Source organism: Trichosurus vulpecula, chromosome 2 (assembly GCF_011100635.1).
Source record: "Trichosurus vulpecula isolate mTriVul1 chromosome 2, mTriVul1.pri, whole genome shotgun sequence".
Taxonomy (NCBI): Eukaryota; Metazoa; Chordata; class Mammalia; order Diprotodontia; family Phalangeridae; genus Trichosurus; species Trichosurus vulpecula.
This window is the reverse complement of record NC_050574.1, coordinates 246063204-246087575: the sequence shown is the minus strand read 5'-3', so window position 1 is coordinate 246087575 and position 24372 is coordinate 246063204. Positions and strand designations below refer to the sequence as shown.

At 34.2% G+C, this 24372-nt stretch overlaps 1 protein-coding gene across 3 annotated transcripts in view; it reads left to right on the top strand.

Moving 5' to 3' along the window:
* The first annotated feature begins 1384 nt into the window (after positions 1–1384).
* Positions 1385–24372, top strand: part of CALCRL (calcitonin receptor like receptor) — a 131482-nt gene continuing 108494 nt past the window's right edge. For 2 of the 3 annotated variants that reach the window (XM_036745370.1, XM_036745369.1), the window contains exon 1: positions 1587–1792. The gene's annotated coding sequence lies outside the window, so the exon portion shown is untranslated. Of the gene's footprint in view, positions 1793–24372 lie in introns of all 3 variants that reach the window. The other variant, XM_036745372.1, reaches the window with a different exon arrangement.

The window sequence follows — 24372 nt, the reverse complement described above, 5'->3', positions numbered from 1 at the left end:
AAAGCTTTTTTTCAAACATGCATAAGACAATTCTAGATAATTGACTCAAATGTTAAAAATACTGGATTTGTATCAAAGGAATATTTACTTTAGGCAAAATTATATACTTTAATTTTAAAATGTATTGTAGAATCTATTAATTAAGACAAATGGTGGTCTAATGAATTAGATACTTTGTGAGAGTAAATCTTTTCCTCAAAAATTTGTTTTTTCAGGCCACAACATTTCATCCACTAATCAAATATTTATATGTATGCAATTACCACAATTTAGAGACTAGGTGGCCATAATTAGGTTTGGGCTGAATCCATATGATGCCAACTACTTCAGTGAAAATGAAAAACCTCATGAATCATCTGGATATTCTGGCTACAAAAAAAATCTTAGTCAAACCAATTGGAAACACCCTGGATGACCGATTGACTTTTTCACTTTTCACCTGCATGCTCTGTATAAAGTCATATAAACAAAGCCTGAATTAAGAGAGAGAAAGAAGTAAAAGTTCTTTACCACTTGCCCTCCTTTCATTTTGTTCTGATTTATTTAGTTGTAAGTTTAAGCAACATGACATTTTTATTTATAGTTTATTTATAGGAGGTGGTGATATATTAATTCATACCTAGAGCAACTGATAACCGCAGATTTCAGTCCTAGGTTCCCTAGGCCTAGCTTCACATTTTCTCTAGCTAAAGATTTCCGTGTAGGCTTGAACTGTGGAAAATGTAAGCCATCTGTAACACTTCGACACAAAGCTCTATAAGGTCAGAGGCTGAGTCTGTCATCCTTGTATACCCCATGCAGTTAGGGAACTGCCCTGACACCTGTGAGTACTCAGCAACTGCTTGTTAACTGACTGATAAATTCGTTTGGAGTTTTGAGAAAGAAAGACAGCATTCTATTTGCAAACTATCCTTCTTCTAAATTATTTAAAACTAGTTCCTTTTAAACGAGTCATAAACATATGTTTCAAAAGGAAGATCATAAAGGCAAAATTTCTCTAGCTCTCTCTGTAAAGCATGGTCTGGAACATGCACATATTATCAGAATTCATATGGTCTAGAGTCAGGTTACAGAATTAGTGTAAAGGAATGCAGCTAATCCTTCTCATGGTTCACTTCTGAGTAAAATCTGAGTTGAGGTACTGGTTTGTTTTCTCCCCCTTCTGGAAACTCTTTAAAGTGTTGTATGTCCCATTGTGAGTGTTCATATTGATAGGCACCCCAAACCCACGTGCCAAATTCAGCTCCTTTAAATAGAGCATTATTTTCGGATCAACTTGATTCAAGTCACTGATGTATCTGCTTGACAAGTCCTAACAGAACACAGGGAAGACGCAAGCCAGCCCGTCTTTACTGGTAACAATGTATTCATGACTTTAGGAACTGTTTCTGCTCAGGCTGCTTCTTGCCCCTGCCTGAGAAGAGAGGAGCATAGCTTTCCTGGGGTGTGCTATTTGAGCAAGAAAGTAATCTAACACTAAATGCAGGCGGGGTCAGAGTGATGTAACAGGAAGCTCTGATGTTTCCCTTCTGCTGCTGATCACTTACAATCTGACAACACTTCCAATTCTACTCAGAACAAGCCCTCTCTCCACAGTAGAGCTGTGCAACCTCTTCCATTAAGATCACCAGGCTCTGATAACTGGATTACACACAGCCTGCAGGATCAAATTGCAAGTCTTTTGCTGTTCCCCCACCTTGCCTGAGGGGGAGAATCTCTTCTGCAGAATCTCAGAAAAATCAAATTGCATCCAAGACTATTTTACCAAAAAATTCCTCAGGAACTGGGCTGGGTGAGTACATATTAAAGCATATCTAAGAATTGTAAATGATACTGTCATTTGACTTGAGATTGTTTCCTGGGCTTTAGTTACTGGCATTGGGAGAAGCTGGAAACATTCTCTTTTGTGTAAGATAAGCTACAGAGTGCAACAGTAAAAGTAGAAATCTTGTTAACTACTAAATACTCCTATAATTTAGACTAGTATTCCAGATTTTTTTTGGGGGGGGGCAAGCAAGAAATAAAAGTTGAATGACTTGAAAGGAGCTCTTGTGGGAATAGACCTCCAAAACTAGCTATGGGTAATGCTATATTTTCTTATAGCCCTAATATTAAAAAAAAAAGTTTTATTCTTGCCAGCTGGAAAACATTAAAGCAATTGTTTCAGAAAAAAAAAGGTCTCTAAACTCTCTCAGCACAATTGGGACTCTTAGGAAAGAGGAAGAATAAATGAAAACCTCTACCGGCTCTCTACTCCTGAGGTCTCCTACTCTCACTGGCACTGTTACTTGAACAGGCAATTAAAGGCAAAAAGACTAGCTTTCCATTGATCACACTTGTTTCTACTTGCAGTTCACCTCAACTCACATATATCTTAACCGATATCATTTTTGTGTGTTTTCAAACTATCTTTTCCTAAAACTCCAAATATTTGCATTAGCGTAGAATATAGAGTGAGATTCTAGGTGGAAAGTCATTGGAAATTTGGAAAATGGGTCAGGAGAGAATATAATTTAATCTCTGAATATGTGTATATTTTTATTTTTAATGTTTATTCATAGCGAATCCAGTATTTCCTTCTATTGTGCTACATATAGTCTGCTGACTTACTCATTTCTCTGTGCTTGTGTTTTGGGAGAGGGTAGATGGAAATGGAGACATGGGCATATTCAGCAAAAGAGAGGGAGGGAATTATATATATGGATGTATATATATATATATATATATATATATATATATGTATGAGGTACCATGGATTAATAAGAATTTAAATAAGTACATACAGAATAATTTTATTACTAGATCCTTATTCACTACTGGTTGTGATGAGAATTAATTTTCTGAGTGAATTAATGATCCTTAAGGCAAGACAAATTGTCCTAATGAATTCAACAATTTAATACCCACATAATTTATAAGGAAAGAGAATAAATACTATTATTTATTTTAGGGAAATTAGATATCAAACTTGTACTTGACTGATATTGAAGATGCCACTACTGATTAAGATGGGTTTTGATTTCAATGATATTATATCTTTTTTTGTGGTTGTTTTTTGCTTCCATTATGGACATCCTGGACTCAATCACCCATAAATTTAACACATTACAAGTGACTAATTTCTCATCCGGTACAACTCCCTGGCAGTTTTGCCCTGGATATTCAATACAACAGATGCTTCTAAATAACTTTTCACAAGAGTACAGTTACATGATTTTCTTGCTCTTAATTTCCGTATTACTTACACTTAGATTCTTTGGCCATGAGAGGTACACAAATGCAAAAAAACAAATGGCAGGAGTGGGGGATTCTTGGTTACTTTTGAAAGCTTCTTGAAGTCTGGCATGGGGATTAGGAAGGATATAGTTGAAATAATCCATTCTTTAGTTTTGGGTTTGCTTAGAATAGATGTTAAAAAATTCATTTCTAATGATAAAGATTATATCTCTCTCTTTGGGAACTTGTGTTTAATCAAATATTTCATATCACCAAAATAAAGAGTGAAGACATAGACAAAGTGACAAATACCTAATTAATTGTTGGGAGAGGGGAAAGTATTTATCCAATGTTATTTTCACTAAATATCTATAAATTGAAATTACTTACAAATTTGATCTCTAAAAATAACTGTACAAAAAGAACCAAGCAATACTGATCTTCTAGAGCTAAAGACTAAAGCAAGAGTTAAAATAACCTGGACCACACACATATGCATGTGTGTACACACACACATACACACACACACACACACACACACACTACTTTAAAATTGTTTCCTTTAAAAATCAATAGCCTTCATGAATCTGTCCATGATTGTGGTACTGAGCTAATTATTTTACTTTCTCAAACATATTTGTTTCTCATGCTATCTCCCCCATTGACTGCATAGAGTCACCATGTATGCCTAAGCCAGGTTTACACATGTACAATGAAATGGGAAATTAAGACAATGCAATGCAATGGATGGTTTAAGCCAAAAAACACTCACCTAAAATATTTAAACTATTAGATAAAATGTATTTTTGTGATAATTGTTCAAATTTTCCTTCATTTTCCAAAATATTTCTTGACTTGTGAAAATACTGGGATTTATGTATTCTATTTTTCAATAATAGTTTCCTGTTAAAAAGTAGTGATGCTAAGTAAAATGCAGAAGATGATAAGTACATTATTTTGTACTTATTAAATGACTTGAATTAATTTTGGAACAGAAAATGATATAAAATTGAATAGTAAACATGTAAACTATAATCCATAATTTCAAAAAAAACCCATTTGTTTGACTAGTGCAGATTTATGTACTCAATATGGCCATCTTTAGAGAATGTTCACTTTGCAATTTTCCCAAAAGAAGATTCCTCAGCTTTTGTTATGGCATATTAGTTACCAAATTTCTAGAATAATATTATTCAGCATTTTGTAATAATTTCACTTAAGCAAATTAATTTAATATTAAATTTTGAAGAATTGCATCATTATTCTCAAGATGAGTATAAAGACTTTTCAGTGAAAAAATAGAAATCTATATTTAATTAACAGCAAATTATGTATCTCGTATTACTGCCACATTGTTTACTAAAGAATTCTTTGATTGCCTAACCATATTTAAAGTCAATAAACCAAAATTTAGAGTGCCCATTGGATTTACTATTTTGCTATGAAAAATATCAAGGAGAGTTAAAATTTGATCATAATTCAGTCTTTAAGAATGTTCCTAGGACTTAATTGGAAATTTCCCAAAAGTAACTTTGAAGGAAACAAAGTGGCATAGGCAATAAACTAAAGGACTGATTCCAATTCAGTGTTTATTATTTAATTCATTTTGGCAAACTAATTTGCTTCCTGGGGAATGCAGTGACCACTGTGTAAATGTAAATGTATTTTAATTAGCTTGGAAGAGAATTGATGATAATTACTGAAAGCATGTGGTTATTATCTTTTCATATATTAGCTAAAAAAGGCAAGCCAATATCCTGTTGATGTGTCTAAAATCTTAAATTTGATTTTTCACATTATGACCACAGTTTTGTAAACATTTTAAGGTAAAAAAAATCTGATTTCCTGGGAAATTGTTTTGAGTAAAGGCATTTTTGAAGATATTTGCAGGCACTAGTTTTATCCTTTATCTAATCTTTGTTTAGGAGAATAAGAAACTCCCCTGCCAGTTAAGATAAACTGTTCCATTATAAGCTGGTGTGAAAGCTTCTCTTAGTTACTAAAGGTGGTAGTGTGTTCCCTTACTGCTATTACATAACCAGAAGCAAGCTTTCAGTCAATATTAAAAAGTGAAGAATCTGTGCAGTAAAATAAACTTTTCCTCAAGTCTGGTATCAGTCTCCTTAGAGTACCATGAATGTCTCTGTTTTCCCAGAAAAGCTCTCATTGCTACCTTACTATGTTCCTGTTATTCCATACAACACAGAAATAACCTGCCTCCTTTAGTGCTGTCTTCGCGAGTTAATATCTAAAAGTATTCTACTGAACTTCAGAAAGCAAAAATCTCCAGAAATAAGTCATGTCTATATACCTATGAATCTGAAGTATAGTTGAAAAGTTATCCATATAATTCATTTAAGTAAAAAACCTATGTCTATAACTCCCCCCCCCACCCCCAACTCTCTCCTTAATGGCAATATTCAGGCTCATTTTGTCTGTATTTTTTTCCCCTCATCTCTGCATTTGTTTGCCTTCCTGTGTTTGAATGTGGTGTGGTGTGGTGGTGATGGTGATGGTGGTGGTATGTGTAGTTTTAGGAAAGTAATTGAGATAATTTGATAGGATTTTGTGTAATTAAGTTTAAAATGGTCCTTTAAGTCCTAGAAGAATATGATGTTCATATTAATTATATCAATCCTTGTCTTACAAATGCAAGAAGTTTGAAATAGTTTTTAAAAAAAGATTTTTTCAGTCTACTACAACAATAATATGAAATAGTTCTTGATATAGTTCTATATCTCCAAATACAGAAACATGCATCTATATATGCAGTATATAAAGAAAATGTATGTGGATATAGAATATGTAAATATATGAATCTATAGTTATAGGTCCATATATAAATCTTCATCTATAAATTTGACCTGAATCTATAAAACCAGATTCATATATCTATTTAGTTGTATAACATAGAAGTAATGATACATACAAATTATTATCTCTTTGTGCTCAACTAGAATGGTGGAAGTCATTTAAAAAAACAAATCAGCTTACAATCACTAATCAGTCTGCATTTATGCAAAACAATAAAGATTTTAAAGTAGTTTTATAAATACTTTTGCTAGCGTTTTGTAAAATTGCTGAAGCAATGATAGTCACAAACGAAAGGGAATTACTTTTTATGACCTTAAGGAAAACATTTCTTGTACTGTTGTTGCATTTATGGAAAGGGAGTACCTAATGAACCAACATTTTCCACTTTTGTACAAGTCCCAAGTAGTGATCTCAGGGCAGGTATATGTAAAGCTAACCTTAGGTCTATGGGTCAGAGAATCTGATGGAATTATAAACACATGTCATTGCTTTAGTATACAAAATGGTGTCCTGAGGAATAGAGTAAGTCCTAAGAGTAAATGCAGTTACCAGAAATTCATAAATCATTCCTGGAGAGAGTTTATATAGTTGAGCAATTAACACACATAGTTTAGCCTCTGTTTCTTTCATTTAAATACAAGCTAAATACCTAAGATAATCAAATAGTTGATTCACATATTCCACAAATAATTCATAAGTGCTTATTTAAAGCTGTCTTCATTAACTATACAAGGTGGAAAATTGAAACAACAAGGGACAAGACTTCTCTCAACTGGATACACTAGCTTTTAATATTTTCTGTAGAAATTATACTTGAATGCGAAGTGCCTTTGCCAGCAAAAATCTTGACTTTGTTTCCCCCAGCAACTAGCATAGTGCCTTACACATAGTAGATATTCACTAAGTGCTTGTTAGATTGTTGTGGGATTGAAGAGTAACACCCTCCATAATTAATCATTCTAAAACCGTTCTTCATAACCAGTGTAGTTCCCATCTTTTTCTGACTCTTCCCAGTGTACTTCCATAATTAAAAGAAACATCCAAATGTGAGAAGTGGGGAATTTACAAAGCAAGTTAAGAATTATCCAATCCTTTTAAAATGGAAAAAAAAACCAGTACTTACTGAAGGCAAAGGGGAAAATAAATTGCCTCCTAGGTACCATTTCTACCATCCATGTCAAAATCTATTCAGAATTCATTGGGGTATCTATAGCATTTTAAGTAATCTAGTCAAAATCATTGCCTTTTTAAAAAATGTTTGGGGGGGATGGTACTGAATTTCTTCTGGCTTCATTTCATCTAAGAAATTGTCACTTACTAGGCTTACAAAGTGATTTCCTTGATAATAATTTTACTTAATCACCTTGCCAGTTAATAGGGCAGAGGAGCTGTCAGGATGATAGATTGAGTGGTCCTTTGGAGTTAATGCTGGGAAGAGGATTCCCTTCTTCAGTGACATTTGTTCATGGTTGTTTTTTTTGTTAATCCTCCTGGAGGTGGGGGGTGGGACCCAGTGTACTTGGGGCCATCCTCTATATCTCTTGCATTTCCTGGAGCTCACTATAGCAAATGGGTGGTTCATCAGCTGTCACCATGATTTCTGTGGGTACTTTTAGATAGGAAAATTGATATAGTTCCACACTTCAACCAAATTTTAGCCTACTATCTAGCATTATAAATATTTAATAAAGTTAACTTTGTCCCTCCCAATTTTGTTAAAAAAAACAAACAAACTCAAAATCCCTCCAAAGGCCTTCGTAGCATTATTTTAAATTCATAACTTTTCTGATCACAATGGTGAATAAAAAGTATATTTTCATCAGGCAAGATTGTTTAAGGCATAAGTTGATGTGAAATTAGAAATGAAAAACCCGAAGGAACTCCATGGAATAGTGTCCTGGCAAGTATAGCTGTTCAGTCTTTTAAAAGAGTTAAAGGAAATTCCCTAGGTGTATAACTTATGACTAAAAAGATCCAGTGTGGGGAGAGCCAAAACATTTTATTTAGTGTGAATATCAAATGGAACTCGATGTGGCACAAGTTTATAAGAGATGTTGGAGTTTTACAGCTGGGCAAACCCTTGTTTTAATGACACATTGTTAACACCTACTTTGAGCTCTATGATTAAGTGATATTTTGAAGTGCATTTTCTTTCCAGGAGTAAGTATTTGAGATAATGTGCTTGGAAGGGAACTAGTTCTATAAAAGCAATAAGATATTGGGTTAGTGTATCACAGTAAAGTTGTGAGATTGAAGGAACTGTAATAAAAATGATAAGATTTGTTTTTAAACAAAGAATATTCTATCCTATGTTAGCTGAGTTATTTGGAGAAACAATGATGCAATTGACTATAAATATGTGATTTCAGAAGGTAACTATTCTTTAAAGGAATTGAAATAATCACAAAGCCATATATATCTTTCCATTTTTATTCTGATTCTTTTTACATATCATTGCAGAATTTCTGATTGCAGAACATGCAGTAATTTGTTTTGAAAGTCCAATTATGGAAAAAAAGAAATATGTTCACATGTGTATGTATACATGTATCTATGTATGCACATACATGCAAAAATTTTAAAACAGCTGAGTAGAAAACTCAGACTAAAATACAACCAGAGAAGATCTCAATGGCTGGAGGAATTTGGGAGGTCTCATAATACAGTACTCAGATTTCATTATTTTTAGATGATAGAGCATAGCTTGTTGTTGTAATGTGATAGAGTATTTTCCTAGAAAATCTGAAACATCCTTGTCAAGATAACAGAATGGTGGTGCAGGTGGGGAATATTTGGAATTTTAAGGCTTTAAATTTTAATGGATTGTTATACTTATTGTTTTTATTTATATCCCACAAGAATAACTAGCATACTTGGATGTACTATAATTGACTTTTAAAATGAAAGACCTGGGTTCCAGTGCTGACTCACATTTACTAGCTATGCAAACCTAAGTTAATCTCTTTGACATTTGGAGAGTCTTAGTTTCCTCATCTGTAAATGAGAGAGTTGTACTAGGCATTCTCAAAGTTTCCTTCCAGCTCCTAAACTTGTGTAATTAAAACCAATATATTCTATTCAATAGGAAAAAATAAACCTTCAGACCCTCCCTTATATGCCCCACTTTCCATCATTTTAATCATCCTAACAATTTCCCTCTAAACGTTCATCAGATCAGTTTCTCAATAATGTTTTGGACATATGAATTCACATGATTCTGATTGATTCAGACCACTTGAAGGCATACTTGCCCAGTTCATGCATGGTTTATTTCTCAAACATATCAAAATATGATCATATATTATCTTCTTTTACAACAGCAGTACATTTCTGGTGCATGCAGTGCTCAAATATCCTTCTGTGTTTATGTCCAGTTAGTACTTCCACATTCACCTTCTTTACTGTATTAGGTTTTTTTTTTCCTTGTCTGAGTGTGTGTGTGTGTGTGCGTGTGTGTGTGTCCTGTACTCCTTTAACTATCCAGTTAAGTCTACGAATCTGTCTCAGAATTTTAAAATGCATAAAATCAAATACAGAGGATTATAAAGAAACCAATTATGTTTAAATAGTTTTTTTGGTTTTGTTTTGTTTTGTTTTTACTATCCATGTTCATGAAATCTGTCCATAGAACCATTGGTTAAAAACTTCTGTTTCTGACTACCAGGAAGCACAAATTTGTTGACTTTTAGGCTTTCCCATAACCTATTCCAAATGATCCTATCTATGTATTCATGTACCTAGGTTTCCTGATTTATTAGGAACCAGAGCTGATATTCAAATGACCTTAAGGAAAGTACTATATACCAAGCAGTTAACAATGTTTGTTCATTTCAGAATTTAAATTGGATAGCTTTGATCTTATCTAAAAAATGAATGTTACCTATTAAAAGTTAAATTCAGCTTTTCCTTATTCAGTGGTTGACTGTCTAGATAGCCACAATCCTGGCCACAATTCTATGAAGCAGGCTTTAAAGGTATCCCCATGACTATTTTAGGGGAAACTAAGAACCAGAAAGGATAAGTGATTTGTTCAACTTAGGACTAGTAAGGGTAGGGGGTGGTATTTGACCATACATTTTTCTCACTCCCAATTTAGTTCTTTTTCAATTTATCCTTCAATTTATCTTCTACTCTACCTGGCACAGCCATTCTTAATGCTGTTAAGAGGCATAAAAATAATTTAATCAGGTCCCACTGAATAGCTAGCTAATATTTACGTAGCACTTTATTTATTGTTAACAAAGCGATGAACATATGTTAGCTCATCTGATCCTCACACTCTGTGTAGTAGGTGCTATTATTATCCCCATTTTACAGAGAGGGTAACTGAGGGCAAGAGAGGTTAAGTGTCCTGCTGAAGGTTGTATAACTAGTATCTGAGGCAGGTTTTGAACTTCAGTCTTCCTTTCTCCAAGTCCAACACTCTCCACTGCACCACCTAGCTGGTGTTATGTATGACTGCCAAAACTAAACTTCTGAGGCAAAGTAATTATTTAGTTTCCTTTGTGATCTTGTTAAAATTATTGATGGGAGGTTTAAATTATTGGTCAAAATAAAGATCTGGAAATATCTGCAGATTTACTTTAGTTATGATATATATGCTTTTCACCATTTCCGTGGAAAACTGAACATTAGTTTTCCTTGATATGAGCTATAGATGTCTCTATACAATAGCCATCTGAAGCTGAAATCCAAGGATCAGTATAAGAAAAATCGGTCAGTCCTATGGGAGAAAATATTTGCAATGCTAATTACCACTGCATTATACTTAGATTAGTTCATTATTTCTTCTCTAATATGTAAATTATTTCTTCTGTCTAAATGTAAATACATATTTATGTTTCTTAAATATTAGGTTATAATAGTTTAATATATCTGACAATAATATCTTAACATTTATATTTCTTATATATTATTTATAATCATTTTATCATAATCAAATAAATGTATTTTCAATAGTAGAATCATGATTCTGGTTTCAGTGAATTCTAAGTGACCTTTCAAAATAGGGTAAGTGAGAAGGTTGCTCAGTAATTTAACATAGATTGTAGAAGCCTTCCCCCACATAACAGAACAGTGCCTTAAATTGGCAAGAAATACTTGTTGAAACTGGCAGACTTGCCAACTCTTTCCTCCCCACAAAAACTTTAAGTCCATTCTTATTGCCTTTCTAGACAAAACTGCTAAGGGGTCTACAGACATAAAAAGAATATACTTGTGACTTATGAATGTTAGTAAGCCAATTTATAGAAAAACAGTGTTCATACAACATAGTACAAATTGAAATGTGTTGTCATTGGAACCGTGTCTTGCTTACTCAATGTGATGAGTTATATATTTGCCTCATTTTAATTTACCAGGTTGCTTGGTATGCATTTATCGAAGAATACAGGACTTCTGAAAGAAATGTGGACAGTACTTAAACATAGAATTAGACTGATAGGATTATCAACTATTAATAGAATTTTTACAGTCACATATTTTAAAAATGCATTTTTCCAATAAAATGAGAAATGAAGTTTAAGTATTAAGAAAATTTTCTTTATAAATGCAGAATTCATTCATGGATCTCATCACGATATATTCACTGCTATCAATCACAATAAACCATTAAGTGCCAGTTCCCTTTTGTCCCTAAGTAATTTTAAAAACTGAGATCCTAATATGGAGGAAAGAACATGAGTTATAAGAATAGGAGTCAGGAGATTTAACTTCTATTTTAGGCTCTGCCACTAATAAGTTGTGGAGTCTTAGATCAGTAATTTTACCTCCTGGGGCTTGGTTCTCTCATTTAAAATGAGAGGGTTGAATACAGTTAGCTAGGAAAAGCTTTTGACAATAATGTTCAAAATGGAGGCTGCCTAACCTTGAAACATTAGTCACTATGCTTGGATTTAGGGGTAGCTTGAAGAGGCTGGATATCATTGACTAACACCTCCTCCTCCTCTTCCTCTTCTTCCTTCTCTTGCTCTTCCTCCTCCTACTTTTCTGCAGAACCAGGGAATATTAGCAGAAATCCTACCAGCCTTTGTGTATGTATGGGGGGCATTAAGTTGGTTTGTGAAATGTCTGTTTTCTTAATAAGTCCATAATCATCATTTGTTCATAATTTCTGAAAGCACATATTGAATATGTATTTCCTATTAGTATGCCAATAACCGTGTTAGAGACATTCTTTCCCAAAAGTAGTCTATAGTGAAGTAGAGTAATATTTTTCCCTCATAAAAGTAAGATGATACAATTGCTTTTTTGATATATTTATGGTACTTATGGATCAAATAGCAATGTGCAGTATGAGCGTAGTTAAGTCTTACTATTTAGAGTGTATGTTCACCCTGTTGGGGAAGTTACAAAAATAAATATTTTAATCCCATAATAAAAAAAAATTAAATGAGAGGGTTGGAGATACATCATGATACAGTAGGAAGAACAGGTCTTAGAGAGGGGAAGGCCTGGGCTCAAGTCCCATTTCTGACCTATATGAGCTATGTGACCAAGTACATCAATTAGTCAGTCTATCAGTCCAGTCCACTTTCTGACTAAGACTGTAAATTGTAGTGAAGGTATGCATCTGGATGGATAGAATGTTTCTTCACTAGATGCTGTTTATATCAATGAAGTCACAGGTCTAGTAAAAAAGTTATGGAGTTGTAAAAGATGATTTTTAACATCTTTTCCAGTTTTAATATTCTACAAATCTTGCCACTGATAGCATTCATTAGAGTGGAGATCTCTTTAATTTATAGGCCTTTTCTCTTTAAAAGTAGAACATACTCTATCTTATTAAGAAATATCCTCCTTCTTAGCCCAGAGATATATTTAGGTATTTTTCTTTCCAAAGAGAAGTGCTGAGGTAGGACATTGTCCTTGTATCATCTTTAATCTCAAAACTGGCCATAATATTTAAAAAGAGGAAGTGGAAAGAGGAAGCATGTAAAACTGTCCTATGCTCTATTAATGGAGCTACTGTATAATTTTTTGCTAATATAAATGAAAGGATTATAATCATGAGCAACAAGTGTATTTGAGTAAAATAGCCAATAATTTGTCCAAAATAAACAGTGTCCAACTTAAAATATTCACATGCCCTCCTCTATCTACTTGCCTTCCTTACTTCTAACCTTCTCTCACCCCAAATATTCTGGCTTCTGTAAAGATGGAAAATTACCAAAAGTCATGTTCTGTAAATAAAACTATTATTATATAAAGTTAAATTATATAAATAATAAATAGTAAATCCCTTAAAAGGGCATCTCAACATTTAAATTATTTTTCCCAAAATACATGGCAGTGCTTAGTCTACATTTGAATTATTTCTGGTATGTTGATACTCAGAAAACACTACCACTCTAGTTGGCTTCCTAAAAAAAATACCTAGTGTATATTCCCTAAACAACCTAGCTCAGAAACATTGGCACTTTATGATTTATTTTACCCAACTAGCTTTGAGGGTAAAAAAAGAAAGATAGGCATATTTCAATTCTGGAATACCTTGGAAATGGGTGAAAGGCAGTACTTATGGAAATGCTACAAAATTGAAAAAATCTGAATTTCCCTAAAGGAGTTGACAAGAGTATTTCATGTTTATGAATGAGTACTTAGAGTGTGGAGACCTCTCTTCATAGAGTAATAAAATCTCAACATTAAAAGAGACCTCTGAAGTCATTTAGTTTAACCTGTACCTCAGGTTAAGAATCCTTTTCCCAATTTTCCTGAAATGCTCATCCAGCCTTTGCTTAGAGCCTTCAAGTAAAGAGAAACTTGCTACTTTCTGGGTCAGTCCATTCCAATTGTGTTATGTTGTTGTCCAGTTGTTTCAGTCTTGTCCAACTTTTCATGACCCCATTTGGGGTTTTCTTGCCAAAAATACTGTAGTGATTTGCCATTTTTTCCTCCAATTCATTTTACAGAAGAGGAAACAGAGGCAAAAGGGTTAAGTGACTTGCCCAGGGTCACACAGCTAGTAAGTATCTGAGGACAGATTTTAGCTTAGGAAGAAGAGTATGCCTGATGACAATCTCAGTCCTCTATTCACTTGGCCACCTGGCTGCTGGCCTCATTTCAATTTTACATATATCTAATTATTAAGATTTTTTTCATATAACAAACATAACTTTACCTCTTTCCATTGCTCTTAATTCTGCCCAAACAAAATAAGTGTCATCTATCTTCTACTTGATAATCTTTCAAATAATTAAATACAGCTATCATATCCCCCATTCCCCCATAAATCTCTTCTCCAGGTTGAACATCTTCAGTTGTTTCAACTGATTTTCATTGGGCAAGATCTCAAACATCACTTTATCAGCCCTGTCTGGATGACTTCTGCCATATCAATATGTCTCCTAAAATGTAAAGACAAGCCTGAAAATAATACTCCCTATGTGGTCTAACTAGGACAGTGAGGATTACGCCTTTGTTGCCCTAGGCTGGGTTCAGTGAGATGAATTTGTACTTCCTGTTACTGTTTTAATGCTTAGAAAAAGGTTGTACTAAAAATATACATTCACTCTTTCCTAAATACAGGTATGTTGCCATATATAGGCAAAAATATTTACTGCCCTGAAAAATTTTACTACCCTGAATCACTGTCCATACATAGGGTGATCCTTCAAATACCCTCCATATGTCTTCTATGATCTGAAAACAGATATTCCCTTGAGATAGCCTTTGCCCAAGCTTGTTTTTTCAAAGAATAGATGTTTTGAAAATGACACAATTTTAACACAAAGAACTTTCATCACTCTTTAGAAAGAAAATCATTACTATCTGGACAGTACTTTTACATAGGAAGTAGGAATTGTTACCCTTTAAAAATTATGTTTGATTATCATACCTTATTACCAGAGGCTACAGGCCTAACATCATAGGACATAATTCCTAATCACCAATGGATGACAACACATATGTCACTTTTCCATTCTCTTGTTATGCATTATCATTACTAACAGAATTAATGACATTTAAAATTCCATAAAATTGCATGGCTACACATTATTTTATATTCATATTACATTTACATATCATTTACATTCAGTCTGATAGCTGAGTAAAATTGGAAATAATATTTCATCATTCTCAAGATATGTTTTCTGCTACTCTAATTTTAAGGCATTAAAATGTATATTTTAAAATTTTATAACTTTTGAGGTGATAAAAGAAGTCAAAAACCACTATATTTTAGGAAGCAAGAGAGTTCAAAACCAAGAGCACCAACATTTGACAGTATCAAATTACCAAGATCTGGATGTAACCCTCTTTCCCAGCTAATTCAAGCCTTCCACTGGGAATCTGAGGATCAAAATTCCATTCAGAGACTGCTGTGACATCCTAGAAAAAAAAATTCCACATGACACCACATAACTTTGCATATCTTACTCCAATTGTGTTATGTTTTCTCTTCACTCCAGTAGAAACTAAGGCATAGTGGTTCCATGTGATTTAGCATACTTCCTTAGGGTGTCTTCCCTAGGTTTTGTAGCATAGAGACAATCAGTCCTTTTTGGTAATGTCTAACCTCAGGTTAGTCAATGAGTTAGTTATCAAACATTTAGTAAACACCATGTGCAAGGCACTGTTCTAGGCATTATGTGCTATGCTCTGAAGATACAAATACACAAAATACAAAGAAAGACAGTCTGTGCCCTCAAGGAGCTTACATCCTTATGGGAGAAGGATATGTTAAAGGGAGTTGAAAAATTGCAGCAAAGTTACCATGGTGGCAGTCAAGAGAGTCAGAAGCAGAACTAGGAGAGAAATGAAGAAAGGCTGGCTTGAGCTCCTTCCCAAAATGAAGGCCCCAGGAGGAACTTACCAAAGGGAGTTCCAGGGACAGGGGGCTGTTCCAGGGTGGGAATGCTACAAGTGCTAAGGGAAGTTCCAAGGTGAACAGGCAGCAGAGGCATGGTAATGAAAGCCAGAGACTTGGAATAAGAACCAACAGAGGAATATTTAAAGGCACTAGCAATAATTTATAACAACAACAACAACAACCACAACAACATATAACATTTATTTATCACTTTAAGTTTGGCAAATGTTGTACATGGTGTTATGTCTGATCCTCACAATCTCACATCCTGTGAATAAGTGTTATTATCATCCTCGGTTTACAGATAGGACAACTGAGTCTGAAAGAAGTAAATTGCATTGATCAGGGTCATGTAGCTAATATCTCATGCAGGTTTTGAACTCCAGTCTGTTTGATTCCAAATACACTATTCTACTGTGTCACTTAGCTCATTAATCTTTATAGGTCTCCTTAGCCTACCAAGGGCTTGGAGACACATGCACATCAAATGTCTGAAACAGTCTAGAGTATGGCACAACTATTGGAAATAACCATGTTAGATATTTCTAATAACAATTCGGAATTACACAGAATTCAAATATTCATTTTGTTTGGTTGGTGCACAATTAATAATTTGTCCATTTGGTTGACCTATAAGAGAGCCCACCAACAATGACATTTTATTTAATTTTAACCATAATTTTCCTATGGCTCAGCTGTGAAATGCTATAAAATGACTAACCTCACCAACACTCCAGTAAAACAAAGTCAGGTTTCAAGTTAGATTGGCCCACCTCACTGCCATTCTCAATTTTGGTAGATTTTCAGTGTTTTTAAGGGTTCTGGCTCAGCAGCAAATTGTTATGGGAAATGAATTAAAGTTATCCTTAGAAGTCAGATGTTTTCAATTTGTCACTAGATTCCTGATATTTTTGAATGCTTTGATATTTGTTATGAAGTATATATGCCTATAGTGTTAAAGGAGTTCCAATTATTTCCTTTCCTGCTACATATTTTAACTCTGAATTGAAAGAATTTGTTTCTTAGTTACATGAACACATGGTAATGGTGATAATGAATCCATATTTATCCTTTTGATAATAATTACACTCTCCTGAATATCAAGTACAGTTCTGAAGTGTCTCCTACACCTCTAAAATTGATAAGGTTGGGTCATTTTGTTTTTCTTTTTCAATCACTGTTGTTTACACATAATGGGGTCACAGGGTTTAGAGCTAGAATGCCACCATAAGGGATGCTCTCCCTTCCTTTTTCTTTGCCTTATGTCCCAGCCCTGGGAAGTTCAAGACCTTTCTGTACTCCTTGAGTTACATGCAAGTCTTAGATGAAAGTCACCTCTTTTCCCTTCTGGTGAGATGTAGGACCATTAGGCCTTATCATCTGTCCTGTCATTGAATGCTAAATTCCTCCAAGACTTACCATTTGCCCTGCCTCCATATGCTGCACACTACCTCCTCCATCATCTGACCAACTCATGTAAATCTAAGGTCTTGTGGGGTTCTTAACCCTTAGAAATTGCAGGCTTCTGCATCTCCCCTGTAGTTCAACATTTTCTTATATGTTGTCTCCCCCCAATTAGAATGCAAACTCCTTGAAAGCAGGGACATTTAGCTTTTTCTATTTGTATCCCAACATCTAACACATGGCTTGGCACATAGGGTTCAATAAATAATTTTTCATTCATTTGTCATCCAACTAAACCCCTGGTTATTATTAATAGAGACACAAGTAGAGAGATGGGAAGACTCTTGCTCGTAGTCACATAGGGAATAAGTAGGAGACAGGATTCCAACATAGAATCTCTGGTTCTAAAGTTAGTAGTTTTTTCCCACTATGCTATATTATACTTAATAATATTTATTGAGCCATTTTTGTGTTTCTAGTTTGGAAAAATTGCATCATAACAATAAAGATAAATATAGTTTAGTTTTACTTTTCCAGAATTTTTCACTTTGACATTGTGGGAATATATTGTCTTCTAGAAATAAACATCAGGTTCACTTATATCTGATGGTGATTTACTTCCCATGTTCCATCTCTTTTTTTTCTTCTTCAAGATTCTGATTTCCTTCCTTGAGTTTAACAGGTCATTTCTCCCAAATTTATCTGCTACAGAAACCATACTGTTCTTCCTCAAATCCGTTTCTTTTATGTGGTTTCAGGGATTGCTTCTAGTGTGGTTGGCTTATGTTTTGTTGGCCAATGGCTTCAGGCAGTGCTACTTAAAGAAAATTAGCTCATTCTTTTGGCTTCATTGTAAGCTTTTAAAGAGACTCTTTTTGGCCCCATATTATTTGCATTTTACTTTCTTCCTAGAGAAATTGGCTATATGCTAAGCCCATAGTGTGTTAATGTATGCATAGAACATATATGATTAAAAGGCATAAATAGATTCTTTAAGAGGGAAGAGGAGCTCTGTACAGATAGACATATAATCAAGCAACAATCATTTATTAAACATTCCTTGTGTTCGATAGAGAACACTTCCAGCACTGTGCAAGGTGCTGGGGATCTACATCTACTCTCAAGCAGCTTACAAGCCTTTATGTCATTAAGACTCTCCCTTTAGAACATATTTTAAAAATGTCAAACCCTCCTCATTAAGTAAATGCCAAGAGCAATCAGTGTGTTAAGCAATATAGTGCTGGAGAACTATTTTAAACTCTTAATCAAACATTCACTTGTTCACAACCTGATTTTTTCTAACATTCAACTTAATTAATTTCATGCCCTGATGAAATACCACAACTCATGATAATTTTCCAAGGTTTACAAAAGAAATGTAATGGGTATTTGAACTTAGTTTCAGGGGAAAATATGTTTTTGTTTTGTTTTTTGCATTATTCTTAACCTAAACATAAACTTGTTCTAACATTATTCTCTTGGCCACAACTAATTGTATTTTTATTTTCTGTCTTCAACAAAGTTTGAATTAAACAGGTAAAAAGAATGATTTCAAACTTTTCCACCCATAATGGAAATTGATGTCCCTGAATAATATTTTAAATGATCACATAATATTATAAGGCAAAATAATTATATCAAAATATAGTTATCAATATCAATCTTTGAATGAGATAATCAATGATATGATAGTATAATATGCTATCAACATACATTTCTATGTATCTCTATCTAGCCAGCTATTATCTCTCATCTGTTGGACAACTTCATGGACCGAAGGTTACAAAACTCTGAGTATAGTGTTTTTATTCCTCCCTCTAACGGGGTACAATTCGCCTGCTTCTGTTCTTCCATAATCTAGTTTCTGAAAACTATTTGTTTGTTTACATTAGGAAGCAAAATGTATTAACATTAATTAAATTGCATTTGATCATTGAGTTCTAGAAATTTCCAGCCCTGACTACACAAGGAACTGCCTACCTCTGCATCAATGCTGCAGAAGTTCATGTGAATCATGGTCATATTAGGAACGTGCAATGTAGGGGACCAAAGGGAATTTGGGAAAGAGGACTTGACCACACACAATAGGTCTTAAAACTCCCATGCCCCTGTGACACTGGAATGTGTGAGAAGTGGACCCTATTCTTTTGTCTAGTTCAAACCTTTCCTTTTTCTGTCACTGAAGCTTGAACCATCTGACTCCAAACTGCACCTGGTTGGCTCCCCCTTACCCTTATTGGGATTTCTGGAGGTTCTTGTTTTTGTTTCAGACACTGCCTCTGATTTCTGCATCTCTAACTTCTCAATTTAGCTCATTTTCTTGGAACTGTTTACTTCTCTCTGCGTAAGTTCTCCTCTGCACTCTTTTTTCCTCACTCTAAAAGGGGATCAAAGGAAAATAGCAAAGCAGTTTGATTTGGTTGGAGAGATTTGGGTTCAAATCTTGCCTTGGAGAAGTTGTGTGATAGTGTTTAACATCTTCGTAGCACAGGATGCGGGCATATTGGACTTGGAATCAGGAAAGCCTGAACTTAGATCCTGCCTCAGAAACTTACTAGCTGTGTCATCCTGGGGAAGTCACTCAACTTATCTCAGTCTCTGTTTCTTCATCTGTAAAATAGAGTAGCACCTACTTCATAGGGCTATGAGGGTCAAATAAAATAACATGTTTATACCATATTGCAAAGCTTAAAGTGCTTTGTAAATGCTGACTTTTTATTGTTAATAACATTTTTATCAATCATAATGATATGTTATATATCATATAAGAATTGTTAACCATCATATATTATATTATAATAAATAATATTATATAGAATACATTTTATTTAAATAAAACTATAATTAATTATAATTAACTATTATATCTTATATTTCCTGATTTGCAAAATAAGGATAATTATAGCACATGCCTCCTAGTGAGGGTCAAGTGAGATAATAAATGTAATATTTTTTTAATATTAAAATGTTAAGCAAATTTTATTTTGTAATCAATCAACACTCATCTGAGCTAGCCTGTACAACCAAAAAAACAAACCAAAACAAAAGACACACACACACACACACACACACACACCTCAAAATTACTGAGTTGTGTTCATGTCCTCTTGGGTTTTCGAGAAGAAATGGTAAGGGTAATGGCCTCCCTAAAACCATTTTATCTCTAATACGGGCATAAATTTATCACTAGAAGTTTCCTTAGATGTCAACTTCCTAGTTTTAAAGGAGGGAAACTGAGGCAAAGGACGTGAAATACCCTGCCTAAAGTCCCAAAAGTAGTAAATGGTAGGAAGTGATTCGAACCTAGGTCATTTCATTCCAGATCCAAGGTTTTTTCCCTGGCGTCACAATGCCTGTCTTCTCCATCATAATGGACCTACTTTCAAGAACCACATCTATTATTGGAGAAATAAACTGGCTCAACACTATCCTCAAACAATGAGTAACTTTCATTTCCTAAGGAATAATGAAAACACAGGAATTTTGTAGATAGTGTAATGGTTATATTATTTTAAAAATAAAAATAAAAATCTCACAGTGGTTTTTCAAAAAAAGCTCCAAAGTCCCTTGAAAGGCATAAAGTTGAACATTGGTAAAGTGGTAGCTGTGTTTCAAGTAGAGCTGTCATAAAATAATTTTGGATTGTTCAGTGGGCTTTCTTGGCTTAGCTTCCATATATTCCTGTTTGTTTCATGAAGAGGACTCTTCTTGGTGATCAAATTAGGTTGAGGGTTTTCAACTTTATAAAGCTGGTCATCGACCTAGCAAGACATTGAATAAAGTGTGCATCTCAAGGAATCATTCTTAAAACAATAGAGTTGATTAGTATATTAGTATACTCCTTGCTACTGCAAGTCTTTCTCTATATTGAAACACACAGGCATCTTGACTTGCCTGTACTGAGATGCTAAAAGAAATCCAAACATACAAATATATATTACTTATAAATCTGAGGAACAGGGGAAAAGGGAGAGTTGTCTGATAAACTAAAACAGATATAATTAAGTCTTTCTGCCAAAAGTTTTGGTTGCAATGATAGTCATTGCTACAAGTTTCTGGTAGCATTAGTGCTTCTATTGGAATGTAATATAATGTTGACAACTATTCGGATTTTAAACAATAATTCTAGGTAGTGTGAAGTAGTACATTGAGGGCTAACCTTCAAGTTAAAAAAAGAGTTGGATTCAAATTCTGCCTCAGGGGTATATTACCTGTGTGCCATTGGACAACTCCTTTAACTCTTAGAGTTTGCCCCTAGGTAACTCTCTTGAACCTGATAAATTCTAACAAGATGGCCAGTTTTCAGAGGAGGTATTTAGATTTTCCATACTGGGAGTTCCCTACACTGGTGAAATCACAGGTCTGGAAGAAAGAGAAGAAAAGAGAGAAAAGAAGAAAAAGAAAGGAAGTCTAAGTATCATCTGTACAGTATATAATATCCTGAAGGGAAAAAATAGACATATGAAATGATCATATTTGGCAGCATCCTTAGTATATTTTTACAATTTTAAAAGGTTGTGTTGGATTTAAAAATCAGTGAAATACAGGTAGATAGTATCTCACTAGAGAGTGAGGCAAAGACAGGTAGTGAGCCACAGTGCACACACTATATGCTATTTTTAATTCTAACTTATTTAATGAGAAGATAGCTTCCAAATGGTATAACATAGCTCAATAACTCCTTTGTTCTTTGGTTATTTGCAATCATTTTTTTTCTTCAACCATGCTGTTAGGCATAGACCAAGGCCAGAACTTTTGACCTCGTTTGGAAACTTTATCATTCCTGTGCTGTATATTTTCAGTGCTCAGAAACCTTTGCACATTGTATTATATATGAGCTTTCAATTTCTTAGAATCCATTTTCCTTGGAACAAGGCTTAAAAATTCCAAGTGCTTACTTATCCCTGGAAACTAGAGTTGTTTCCATCCTGATCAGATGGGTATGAAATGGCATCAGATGCAATTTCACAAGAGTATAATCTTGCTTCATTTAAGATTCAATGGGAATGTTGTAGTGCACAGACAGAATCCATTACTTTGGGTCTTATTCCCACTAATAGCTACTGGAACTCAGTTGCCTAACATATAAAATGATGGAGTTGGAATAAATGATCTCTTAGGCTCCATTTTATTTTAAACATTTCTAGTGGTCTCTAGGAATCACAGTGGCAGTGTAGGGAGAAATTATTTGGAAACTCTCTCCTCATGAATTTGATCTCATAGGGCTTTCAATGCATCTGGCATATGTGTGTGAGGTATATCTATATCTAGATATGTATCTACATACATACATATATAAACATGTATATACATGTATATATAAACACAAATATGTGTATGTGTATAGGAAGGAGACATTAGCTATTTATCTGTGCTTTACATTAAAAGAGGACCACAGAAAAGAAAATGGTCTTAAATTCTAGCATGTGTCCCATCAGACAGCTCATTGGCTACAAAATGTGATTTAATGTTAGAGTGGCTTATAAAATCTCCTTTCTTGCATATCTTAAATAAAATGATGAAGAGCCAGCAATTTGGATAATTGAGGCCTAAAGGTCTGTGGAGCAACAAAGCTATATGAGGTTCTTTCCAACTCTGGGATGATGTAGGTTTGAGCAGACCACTCCCTCCAGCTTCTGTCTATTTTGTGTTTTGTTAATATGATCACATGCTTGCCAGATAAGAAAGAAGAGGAAAGAAGGAGCATAATACCTATAGGGATAGTGAGTTCTGTGTGGACTACAATCTGCTCTGCATTATCTCAGCTCAGAATAATGATAAGAAGAGCTGATATTTGCATAGTGCTTTCCATAAATTACCTCTTTTCCTCTCCCCAATAAACTGTGATACAGCGCATCTATCCTATGACCAGTAAGGAAACTGAAGCATTGAGAAGTTCAAAGAGTTGCTCAACATTAGACAGCTTCTAAATAGCAGAAGTAAGTTTCAAACCTAGTTCCTAAGTCCAAAGTCAGTGTTTTTTTCCACTAAGCCATAGCTGCCTTATAATGTGTCACCATAAAATAAAAATTGCCAGATTTCTATCCTGTCCTATATAGGACCAGAAATAGCGTTCTCTTTTACTCCTTCAATTCATAGTGTATCTTTTTATTTACTGGTCTCCTTGCTCTACAGTGTCATTCATTTGAGGATACAAAAGATCTGAATATTGTGTCTCTTTCAGTGCTTCCCAAAGTTGATGAAGCCAATGAGTCCATGACAAGTTGGCTTTGCATGAAATGTCTAGAATATTTTGGGCTCTCCTGATGTGTTATATGATAAGCTGGGTCAAAATGAAGTTATTATAAAGTATTTTAAATGGTTTAAACTTAGACATAGATTTTTTTTAAACTTTTGTTTCAAAAGAGGCGCAGTACACACATAGGTTTAAAACAAAACTCTAGCTAAATGAATGAGAAGCCATCAATAAGCTACCTAATGTATAGTGCTTTGAAGCCATGCTTTTCATTTGTGGAAGAAATGTAAAATAAGTGAAGAATTTTATCATTATTGGGATGTTAATATAAGGCAGCTGGTGCTGCAGTGGATAAAGCAGTGGACCTGTAATCAGTAAAACCTGTGTTCAAATCTCGCCTCAGACATATACTGGTTGCGTGACCATGGCAAATCACTTCTGTTTGTCTCAGTTTCCTCAACTGTAAGAAGGGAATAATGATAGAACCTAATTTGAAAGGTGGTTGTGAGGATTAAATGATATAATTATAGAAAGCATTTAGCACAGTGGATTAAATGAGATAATTATACATAGCATTTAGCACAGTGGCTGGTAAATAGTAGGTACTAATAAATACTTATTCCTATCCCTTCCCCCTGTCACTCCAAGTCTTCATGATAGGGATTTTCAAGATAATATCTTTCATTGGAAGATACCTGAGTATTAGAAATGACTTATTAATTTCCATATTATCCATATAATCATCATTAACTTAGGTATCAAGATAAATATAAATATTTACAGGAGCAAGGGGACAATAAACTGAAGGTGATCAGGAGCTTTAATAAGATTTAATAGGATTAGAGTGTGTTCCAGAAATGGGGGACATCTTGTGCAAAGGAATAGAGATGGGAGTTGGAGTCTCCTTGGCCAGCACATAGTGTGCATGGAA